General features: G+C 33.1%; 1 protein-coding gene and 1 long non-coding RNA gene across 3 annotated transcripts in view; one reads left to right on the plus strand and one right to left on the minus strand.

The window, feature by feature from the left end:
• LOC117181435 (sterile alpha and TIR motif-containing protein 1) overlaps nucleotides 1-10,735 on the plus strand; it is a 468,060-nt gene that overhangs the window by 133,640 nt on the left and 323,685 nt on the right. The gene's annotated exons all lie outside the window — the stretch shown is intronic.
• LOC117181439 overlaps nucleotides 1-10,735 on the minus strand; it is an 82,666-nt gene that overhangs the window by 63,049 nt on the left and 8,882 nt on the right. The gene's annotated exons all lie outside the window — the stretch shown is intronic.

Genomic DNA, 10,735 nt, shown 5'->3' on the forward strand with positions numbered 1-10,735 from the left:
CATCAAAAAATAGTTTCACTTCAAACTTTTCAACTTTTTACATTTTCACTTGTATTTCAACATTTTTTTTATAACTATGCATATTTCTACCCTCCATCTCTTCTCCGCAATGCTTCTAGTTCAGAGCTATTCTGATTGTAATGCACAATAACTTACATTTGTACAACTTTGTTGATAAAACAATAAATATTTGTAGCTTTTTCTTCAGTTTCCTTGATATCAACCCTTGAACGTGTAACGTGACCTAGTGCTCAACGTGCCATACATGGCACTGTCAATTGTGACTATTTGGAAAAATTTTAAATGGTAATTTTGCTCTATATTCATTAAAAGTAATGCCATAGGATAGGGAAAATAGTTTATATGAGTTTATTTTGAAAATTTAGTATTAAGAACACTACTGGGTTAAAATAAAAGGGAACAGTTTTAAATTATATAACTATTATGATCAATTGAGTTTACCAAATCATTTAGAAGAAAAACAAACTTATTGGATTAATGTAACGTACGATATTAAATATAACGATCAAGACCTTAGTAATTTAGAAAAGAAACTAATTCAGCTTAATAAACAGATAGATAATAATGAATTGAAACAAGCTCGACTAAGCCTTGATGATACTGAAAATACATTGCAGACTATAGTTACTCATAGACGTTTAAAAACTTGGAAAGAGAATGGAATAGAATGGTTACAATATTTAGGATATTCAGCCCTAACTGTAAGTACTTTATTTTTATTATATAAAATCGGAATTTTCAAAGTCATATCAAACATCATTCCGAAAAAATTATGTTTATTCTGCGTTCAAACAAAAGTAAAAAGTCCTACTCATATTGTAACATACACCCCAAGTATACAACCTCTGTTAGATAATAGAGAAATTAAAACTCGAAAAGTAACATTTTAAAAGTTTAGGGACTAAACTTTGTCTAAAAAGGGGGTTGTAATGGCTGACCATTTGGACTACTCCCACTTATAAATTTGGGCTATAAACGTAGCGCGTTGGTCCAGCGCAACTCAGTTCTTTCTAATCTTGCATTCTAAATTGTATAATTGCTGAATAAAACAAGTCGAGTACCGTTTGGTGACTCGACTACTTTTTTAAAAACTTAAAACTAACTTATTCCGCATAACATCTATTAATAAGAATTAGAAGAATATTAATAAGAAGAATTACACAACCTTTAAATAACTTGAAATCTACGCAGTGTTTCTACAAGTGTCATCAGTTGAAAACAGGACTTACATAACCTCAAATAACTAGAATTCTATACAGTGTTTCTATAAGTGTCGCTGATTCCATTTAGGGCTAAAAATGGATTTCGAAAAATGTAAAAAAGTTCTACAAATCATGAAGATGGGATATCAACTTATACTCAAGAAGCAAGCCCCAGCAGCTGATGAAATTAGATTGTGGACGAGGGCTGGAACTAAAAACATCAGGATATTAAACAAAATATTGAGGAAGAACATTCTGCTATCCATGGGCCAAAAACATGTGATTATGACGTTAATTGGTGATCTGAAGACTGCAAGCAGAAAATTCAAGAAGTTGCTCAAGACAGGAACTGGTATGAATGAAGCTTTGAAGAAACTGTATGAGAGGGTGAGTTGGGATGATGTAGCAAGTGCGTTTCGAACACGAATAAGAACGGGACTAATAACAAATTTAATTCATAAAGATTTAAATACATTTAGGGATTTTTGTAAACGCATGTGTATTCCGAGAATTGAGAATGCAATTAATAGTGTAGGTAATATCAAAGCTTGCGATGAATTCACAAGTATTTTCAAGGCATTAGTGGACGGGAAGAAAAAATCTAGATAAAACATGTTTGCACTGAAAATAATCCTATTCTAACTTCTACGAATATTGGTGGATGGTTTGAGGATAAAATTCGTCAACAAGTTGATGTTACAATTGAACATTTGAAAACATCAAATTCAGGGTGGAGATTAATAGAAATTGTTAGCTTAACAGTTAACATAAATAGATACGCCCCTTTTCAAGTTGGAGCTTCAACTCTCATTGAATTATCTGATTTTATACAGAGAAAAAAACCTTTGGTTAATATTAAAAATAAAGACTCTTATTGTTTTCTCTGGTGACTAATGGCAGCTTTTCACCCTGCTAAAGCTAATTCCAGTCTAATGAGTTCTTATCCTAAGCTTGAAGGTTCAGAACTCAAATATAATGACATCAAGTTTCCAATTACTCTGAGGATATTCTGGAATATGAAAAAATAAACGGTTTAAGTATAAATGTATACGGACTAGAGTCTGACCAATACAGTAAGAAAAAGGAAATTGTTCCAGTTTTTATAAGCCAGGAAAAATCTAAAAAAGCCAATATTCATCTTCTTATGATTGAAAATACTAACTTTGATTTAGATGTAGAAGTGTATCATTTTGCTTTAATTAAAAATCTATCTAGACTAGTGAAATCACAAATGACAAAATCTGATCATTGCACTTACTTCTGTGGCAGGTGTTTGTGTCACTTCAAATTTGAAAAATCTCTTGAAAAACATAGAATTGATTGTGATAATCTGAATAATAATTGCACACTAATACTCCCCACAGAAGAGGATAACATTTTGAAATTTAAAAAATTATAAATACAAAGAGAGGATTCAATTTGCAGTATATGCTGACAGAGTGTTTGTTAGAGCCAGTTATCAATATGCATGGAAATGCTTATCAAAAACATATACCTACAAGTGTTGCTTATTACACAAAATGCAGTTTTGACGATTCACAATCTGAACCTCAAGTTTATCGTGGAAAGGACTGCATCACGTTGTTTGTCCTTGAGTTTAAAAAGTTAGCTGAGAAAGTAGATTCTTATTTTAAAAATCCAGTGCCAATGGAACTCTTCACATTAAAGCAGAGTGTGATTTTAAAAACGCAAAAGTTTGTCATATTCGCGAACAAGATTTTAACCAAGATCATGTTAAACATCGTGATCATAACCATTTTACAGATAAATACCGTTACCCTTCTCATGACAGGTGTAACGTAAATTACCAAGACTCACATGTAATTCTCATAGTTTTTCATAATTTATCTGGCTACGACTCTCACATTTTCATCAAATAATTTGCTACAAGCTTTGAGGGTGATATCTCATTATTACCTATCAACAAGGAAAAATATATATCCTTTACAAAAAGGGTGCAAAATACAAAAGTTAAACTCAGATTCATAGACTCTTTTCGATTTATGCCAAGTAGCCTCTCAAAATTAGCTTCAAATCCTAGCAATGATGAAAAATTGATTACAAGAAAATATTCAAAAAATGATGATGAATTTGAATTATTAACAAGAAAAGGCATATTTCCATACGATTATGTTGATAATTGGCAGAAATTAGATGAAGATTGTCTGCCAGCAAAAGAGGAATTTTATTCTAAATTCAATGATGAGGGTATTTCAGATGAAAATTATAATCATGCGTGCAAGGTGTAGGAAAAATTTAACTTAAAAGCGTTAGGTGAATATTCTAATTTATACTTGAAAAATTATGTTTTTCTCTTGGCAGACATTTTTGAAAGTTTCAGATGTCGCTCCATTGAAACATATAACTTGGATCCATTGCACTACTATACAGCACCAGGTCTTTCTTTCGATGCTATCTTAAAGTATACTGGAATTGAACTCGATCTATTAACATCTGTAGAAATGTTATTACTTGTTGATGCAAGAGCAAGAGGATGCTGCTTGTTCATAAAACCGGCACACTTCCATGGGGCTACAAAATCCAATCACAGGAGGCAATGTATGTTGATAAAAATTAATATTCATTAAAAAAAAATTCAATTCTCAAGGAAGAGTTGAAATTGTGTACAGCGATTATTAAAACTTGTATTTATAAGCATGATGAGCGATGTAACATATAAGTGGAGGAGAGAGAGAGAGAACGAGAGAGAGAGAGAACGAGACTTAGAATTAGTATATAACCTTTAATGTAGTAGATATAGTCTACAGTCTACATATTGCAGTAACTGAAATGTATAATTGGCGGAAGAAATCGAAAAGTTGTACAATTGTTGGTAAAAAATACATGTTATTGCAAATAAAGAAAATTATTTGAATCTAAATTGGTATCTTTTCTCATTTATTAAGCACAACCTGAAAATCCTATTTTGTCAAGTAAGTTTGCTTCTTTTTTCTCAAAAATAAATTTATCTGCTCTAATTCACAACTGAAAGTTCATTCATTTTTTCTGCTGTTGCTGTTATCGAGATGCAACTTGATCCGTCGGACGTAATCTCCCAATGCTGAGAACGATGTTCCTTGAAGCCGCAATGCCAACGGTGTGTCCACTGACCTATCTACTATTCGCACTTATGATTATAAGGGCGAGGAACTCGGGGAAAACAAGACATACACAAGTTTCATTTAAATTGTTTTTTTATTTATTTCTAAAAACCAGTACATTATACTCAAAAAGTATATTATAATTAAATACATAGAAACATTTTCATACTTTTATAATCTATCAAAATTTGAAGTCAAGAAATTATAACTGATTCAAAGACATCCAGTTTTCCAATAAAAGTACATTTTCAATTGCACAATTAGAGTAACTTTCATACTTATGATATGTACAATTAAAATAATCAATTTCATACATCTCATGCAATTGTAGCGAGGGACATTCCAAATCGAGCATGTCAACAATTTCACACGATATTTCCACAAATTGCTTTAGCCAATTCTTCTTTTCCAATCCCTTTACATAGATTTTTATTGCATCATGTAAATTCTTCCCGAGTATTACAGATGCTTGAGAACGTCGTCCTTCCACGGGCAAGGTGATTTTTTTGTCTGGCCCATCATTGAATTATTATTATTATGCCAATTATTTCAATATGAATTTATTGTCTGGCAACTTGAAGCCCTGCACATCCACCATGTACTCCATTTCGCGAGCAACTAAACTATTTCTACCGGGTTACAGAATTTTTACACTAACTTTTTCACCACTCCACTTATTAGTTTATACTCAAGTATACGATCATGCAAAATTAGGCAATATGCTGATGTTTGAGCGGGAAAATTTTCACTAGTTTGAAATTCCAATCGAACGTCAACTGGCCCGTATTTCAGTGACTCATTGTGTTTAGAACAGTCAATCACTACTGGAGACACATGATCTATAAATTCTCTTCTCGATAAAAATGGTTGTGCTTCTTTACCATAGTAATTAGCTTGAAAGTTTGTATACATTTCATAAAGAAGAGCATACTGATTTCGATTAATATCAAGATTCAAATTACTATAAGGATAGCACTGATCATTCAAAAGTAGTTTTACATTAGTCAAATTGCAATGATCAAAGTTGCTACAGTTTCTAGTGGTATTATTTTTTCTGTTTGACTGAAATCCTAGTATAACAAATCTCGGGTTTTCCAATTGTGTTGAGGTTTTTACAGTCCAAATATGGTTTGAAGTCGCTGGAACGCTGTACTGGTAAGTAAATGACATGAGATGGTACTCCACTATCTTATATCCAGGTGGCACTAGAGGGAAAAATTCATGAATAGTATGTACTTTTTGACCATTAATGTATGCACCTGTAGTTATGCTGCACTCAATTCTCAAAGAATTCACTTTTATGATTGATATCGGTTGATCAGATTCATAAGCTTGCTTAGCTTCTAGTCTGTGTGGCGAGATCCCCAGAAAATGACCAATGAAATCTTTGGGTTCGAAATATATACCTTGACTGCAGTAAATTTCACCTTTTTAAGTATTATTATTTGGCTTAATATGAATTTCAATACTCTTGTTTGCCAAAGTATTTTGTAGATAGCGCTTTATGTCACTTATTTCATAACTTCCTGTAGGTATTTCAATTATTTCATCGTTCACATAAAATTTATTTTACCACTTCCTACATTGGGTATCGAATTTAAGGTTAGGAATTCAAAGAATCCAAGCGTGTACTTTTTATTATAAGACAACTCAATTGGAGGAAAATAGTGTGTTTCCCGGATTGAAGAAGTTCCTGATAATGTTATTGTCAATGAATCATCCATGATGACAGCTGGCGATCAACTGACTTTATATTGAAAATTTCAGCACTTATAGAGTAAACGTACTCTTAAATTTTAATTGAATGCATAAAAATTGCAAACATAAATGCCCACACACGAATGTATCGCAATTTTAATATCTCTTGTGATTATACTTTATGCTACCAACACCGAAATACTTGAAGAGATCCGAAGGTGGTCGAAAATTAACGAAGCTATCGAAATTAATTATTTTACCCTCAATCTTTTTATAGGCACACCAATGTGTTCCTGGTCCTTTTTCATCATCAAGATTAACAATAGCACATTCATATTTACGCAGCCCACCCTCTGGTAATCTATTTCGCATAAAAACACCTCGAAAATGTGGAATCTTCAAAGATTGTGCAAATTTGAGTAAATCTGCATCAGTCAATGCTCGATGAGGTAGCTTTATTTGGAGTTTTTTGCCTTGCGTTTAACTCCTGCTCCTTGTTGATAAGGTTTTAAATAAATCCCTAATTCTTGTCTATATGGTTTTAAGTATAGATCTTTTCCTAAAGCAATGTCTTCCATCGTTTCATTTTGTCGTTTACTCTCCGAAAGTTGTTGTTTTGCTGAATTTTCATTATTCACAGCTTTAGCTATTTCAGCAGCTCCATCAGCTAGTTCCCGAGCAGCACTGAGACCCGCAAAAACGGGTATGAGAAAGGGTAAAAATCGTCCTACTTTGGCTGGTACAGGTAGAATACGAGGTTTATTCACAATTCTTCTTCCACCAGCTACAATTTGTGCATCAGTGCTTGAAATCATGGCCTTTTTAGCTGCAGCACCAATTTTTCTCGATGTAGTTGACTGTTTTGCCTCTGTGAGCGATCACATCTAGGCAAGGGATACTGTCAGACTGAAGGATCAGCCTATATAACCAGGTTATTTATAGGTTTTTCAGTCAGTCTTTGTCAGGATGCAGTTTGATGCACAACCTGTGAAACTACCTATCCATAATTTTGATTCGCTTTTTCAAAACGAGAATAGAGAAAAACGCAATGGACATTTGCTGCCAAACAGTGTACGAGCTATATTTTGTGGGCCTTCCAACTGTGGAAAGACAAATGCTTTTCTGGCTCTACTGATACATCCAAATGGATTCAGATTTGAAAATATTCACATCTACTCAAAATCGCTAAAGCAACCAAAGTATGCATTTTTAGAAAAAGTCCTTCAATCAGTAGATGGCGTTGAGTACTATCCTTTCAATGAGCATGAAGGGGTTATAATGCCATTTGAAGCGAAACCAAACTCAGTAATTGTATTTGATGTTGTGACTTATAAGAAGCAAGGTAATAATAACAGCTTTCTTTTCTATGGGGAGACACAAGAATGTCGATTGTTTTTACTTAAGTCAGACAAATACTCATATTCCTAAACATCTTGTACGAGACAATGCTAATTTACTTGTGTTATTTATGCAAGATGAAATGAATCTCAGACACATTTATGATGATCATGTAAATACTGATATGACTTATTCGCAATTTAAAAATGTTTGTTTAACTTGCTGGAATAATGACAAGTATGGATTCGTTGTAATTGGCAAGGATAGAAATCTGAACCAAGGAAGATATAGGAAGGGTTTCGATTGTTTCATAAATCTGAAAAAGTAATATATACATGTGCAATGATCAATATAAAAACAGTCACACCTTGGACGTTGATGCATCAACATGTCTTCGCGTGAGAAGAATTTTCAAAAGAAAAAGAATATTTTTCATTAAATTGCTAGAGCTAGTGAATCAATTCGACGAAAACATAAGTTAATAAAGTTGGGCAAAGAAACAGTTGGGCGCACATTAAGTGACACTTTTAAAACTATTGTTATCATTAGAGAAAATTGTTGGTGGTTTCAAGAATATGAAAAAAGTTAAACCAATTAGAGGGAAAGTAGAGGCGAACAATAAAGTTGAAGAAATTATTGATGGGGACGATCATTTGTCATATAAATCAATTAATGGTGATGAGGAAGAAGCAGACGAGACTGTAGGCCCCCTTAATTTAGAGACATCAGCTGCTAGTGAAGTGGAAAATAACTCTGAAATACCTATCTCTTCATAGATTGATGATGATGATGCAAACAAATCTCATATTGTTAGGTGAAAGAAGTAGAGAACTCGATAATGTGTATGGAGTAAGAAAATTAACGAAAGATAGATTAAAGATTGGAGATTTTCAGATAAGATTCAGCCAGAACTATATTCATGTGGGTAATTTGAATATTCTATAACTCCCAGTGATCTTGAAAATTATAGACAAATTGTTATTGCAAAAAACGCACATAAAAAACATTATAAGCCGGATGGAGAAATTCGTGGCAGTAAGGCCTTTAAATGAATGAATGAATTGGTAGATCGATTACGTTTACTGCTAGCGTCTAAGGCAGCTGGAAATCTAAGTCACACCAATGAAATAGTATCAATTATCGAAGAACTACGTGAAGCTGGAATTGTATATTAATGGATGTTTATCAAGATTTTCATCATTTTCAAGATGTGCATCGATGTATTCGGACGTCATTCCAAGCGAGCACAGAATACAAGTCGCGGTCCTCCTGGAACAGACTTCAAAGTCACATCTGAAGGAAATTATGATATGCATAATAGGAGGCTGTGTAAAGTGGCTGAAGCTCAAGAGCAGTATTATGCTGTGAATCTGAATATAATGCAACATATGATACAGCGTTAACTTCAGACTATATACGAAGGTACAGCTTCTTTGCGAACTGAAGTAGTCAATAATACAATGATGCTTGAAACTCTGGAAAATTCCACAGATAAACATTTCAAAAATGCAAAAATTGATGTTTACTCAATTAAAAACTGGTGTATCGAAATGCAGAGCTCATTAGTCACTTAGACACCAGGCTGAGTGCACTCAAAAATGAACGCTGAGAAGCTGCAGTTGGTGAAGGAGCTGCACAAGCCAGCTAGACGAAATTACCAACGTCGACATTTCGATATTCGTGGCATTGATGAGATCTGACAAGCTGATCTTGTTGAAATGCAATCATAGGAGAGAGTGAACAAAGAATACCAGTACATCTTAACTGTAATTGACATATTTTCAAAATTTTCCTGGGCTGTCCCCATCAAATCCAAGAAGAATCCAACATGTTAATAGAGGAAAAGAATTTTACAATTCGCAATTTGAAAATCTTATGAAGCAATACAAGATAAATTTGTACTCGACATTTAGCAATTTAGAAGCATCCATTTTCGAGCGATTTAATCGTATCTTAAAGAATAAAATGTGGATGCAATTTAGCTTACAGGTGAATTACAAGTGTATCGATATTTTAAAAGATTTAGTTTCAACTTACAACGATTCTAGACATCAGACTATTAGAATGAAACCAAAAGATGTTATTAAAGAAAATGAGAAGAAATTGTTGTTTAATGTATGCACAAATTATAATGTAAAACATGCAGTTGAGAAAACGAAATTTAAAGTTGGAGATAAAGTGCGTATAAGTAAATTTAAGCATGTTTTTAAGAAAGGCTACACACCTAATTGGACGCCCCTTTTGACAAATATCAAAGCAGAACGTTTAATTAATTTAGTTCGCATAGATAAGGATTCCAGGAATCGACGATGACGTCATCAGAATGGAATTTTGTTTACCGAGAATTGTTATAACAGCACGAGGGTGGTTGCAGATCTTGGAAATTTTCAGTGATGCACCATTGCGATAAACATTTAATACATAAAAAATTATATTATTTTGGGGTGAAAAACTTCAATTCCGGGAATAGCAGGGGTTAAATAGTCTAATATTGCGATATCGTATATCATATCATCTCCTATTCCATATTTTTGGGGCTGAAAATATCCATTCCCATGATTTTTAAGTATTGATTTCGAATATCAATAGTGTGGATAGTTTAAAACTGTAATTCGTTAGTCAGCAAAAGGAGCGAAACCAATTTGACAGCCTTCTGCGCTCTAGCCGCAAGTTTGCTATTCGTACGGAAAATCTGTATCCAGAACTGCCCCTACCTATCTACTTAACATTACAAACATCAACATATTACACGTGGGAACTGAAGATAAGAAACCTTATCTGTTGGAAATATTATTTGTGAAATTGTTTGACTATAAAATTCACTTTATAACAATTTTTTTTCAGTTATCTTCTAGCCATCAAGTGATTATTCATTCCCCAAAAATGAACACACTGGACTGCAAAAAGATGTAAGGATTTACGAGAATGCTTATGAAGTTTTGCATGAAAATGCGATAACTTCTGAGATGGATTACTGGAAAAATCAGTGTACCCAAGATATTCGGAGGCTGAATAAAATTCTGAAGGAGGGATAGCAGCATCTTGGGCGAAAAAAAAACTTTATCAACAACTGGCATAACATACTAACTTTGAAAAGTTTCTTTTGAGATTGAATAGCGAATGTTCTTCTTGTCGCAAAATTCAGTGCACTAGAAGAGGGTTGGGCAATTGAAGCAATCAAATTCCTTAATACTAAAAATGAACTAATTTGAGAATAAACAGAAATTAATTAATGGTTTGAGAGTAAAGTCAGAAAGAAACTTTTGACTAAAGTAGAGGACTTTGAGCAAACAAAATCTGGACGGAGATTTAAAGACAATATAAAAAAAAATAGAAAAAATGAGTGAATTATGTCTAAATGTTAACGGTATAGAA

The sequence above is a fragment of the Belonocnema kinseyi genome, chromosome 10, assembly GCF_010883055.1.
Source record: "Belonocnema kinseyi isolate 2016_QV_RU_SX_M_011 chromosome 10, B_treatae_v1, whole genome shotgun sequence".
NCBI lineage: Eukaryota > Metazoa > Arthropoda > Insecta > Hymenoptera > Cynipidae > Belonocnema > Belonocnema kinseyi.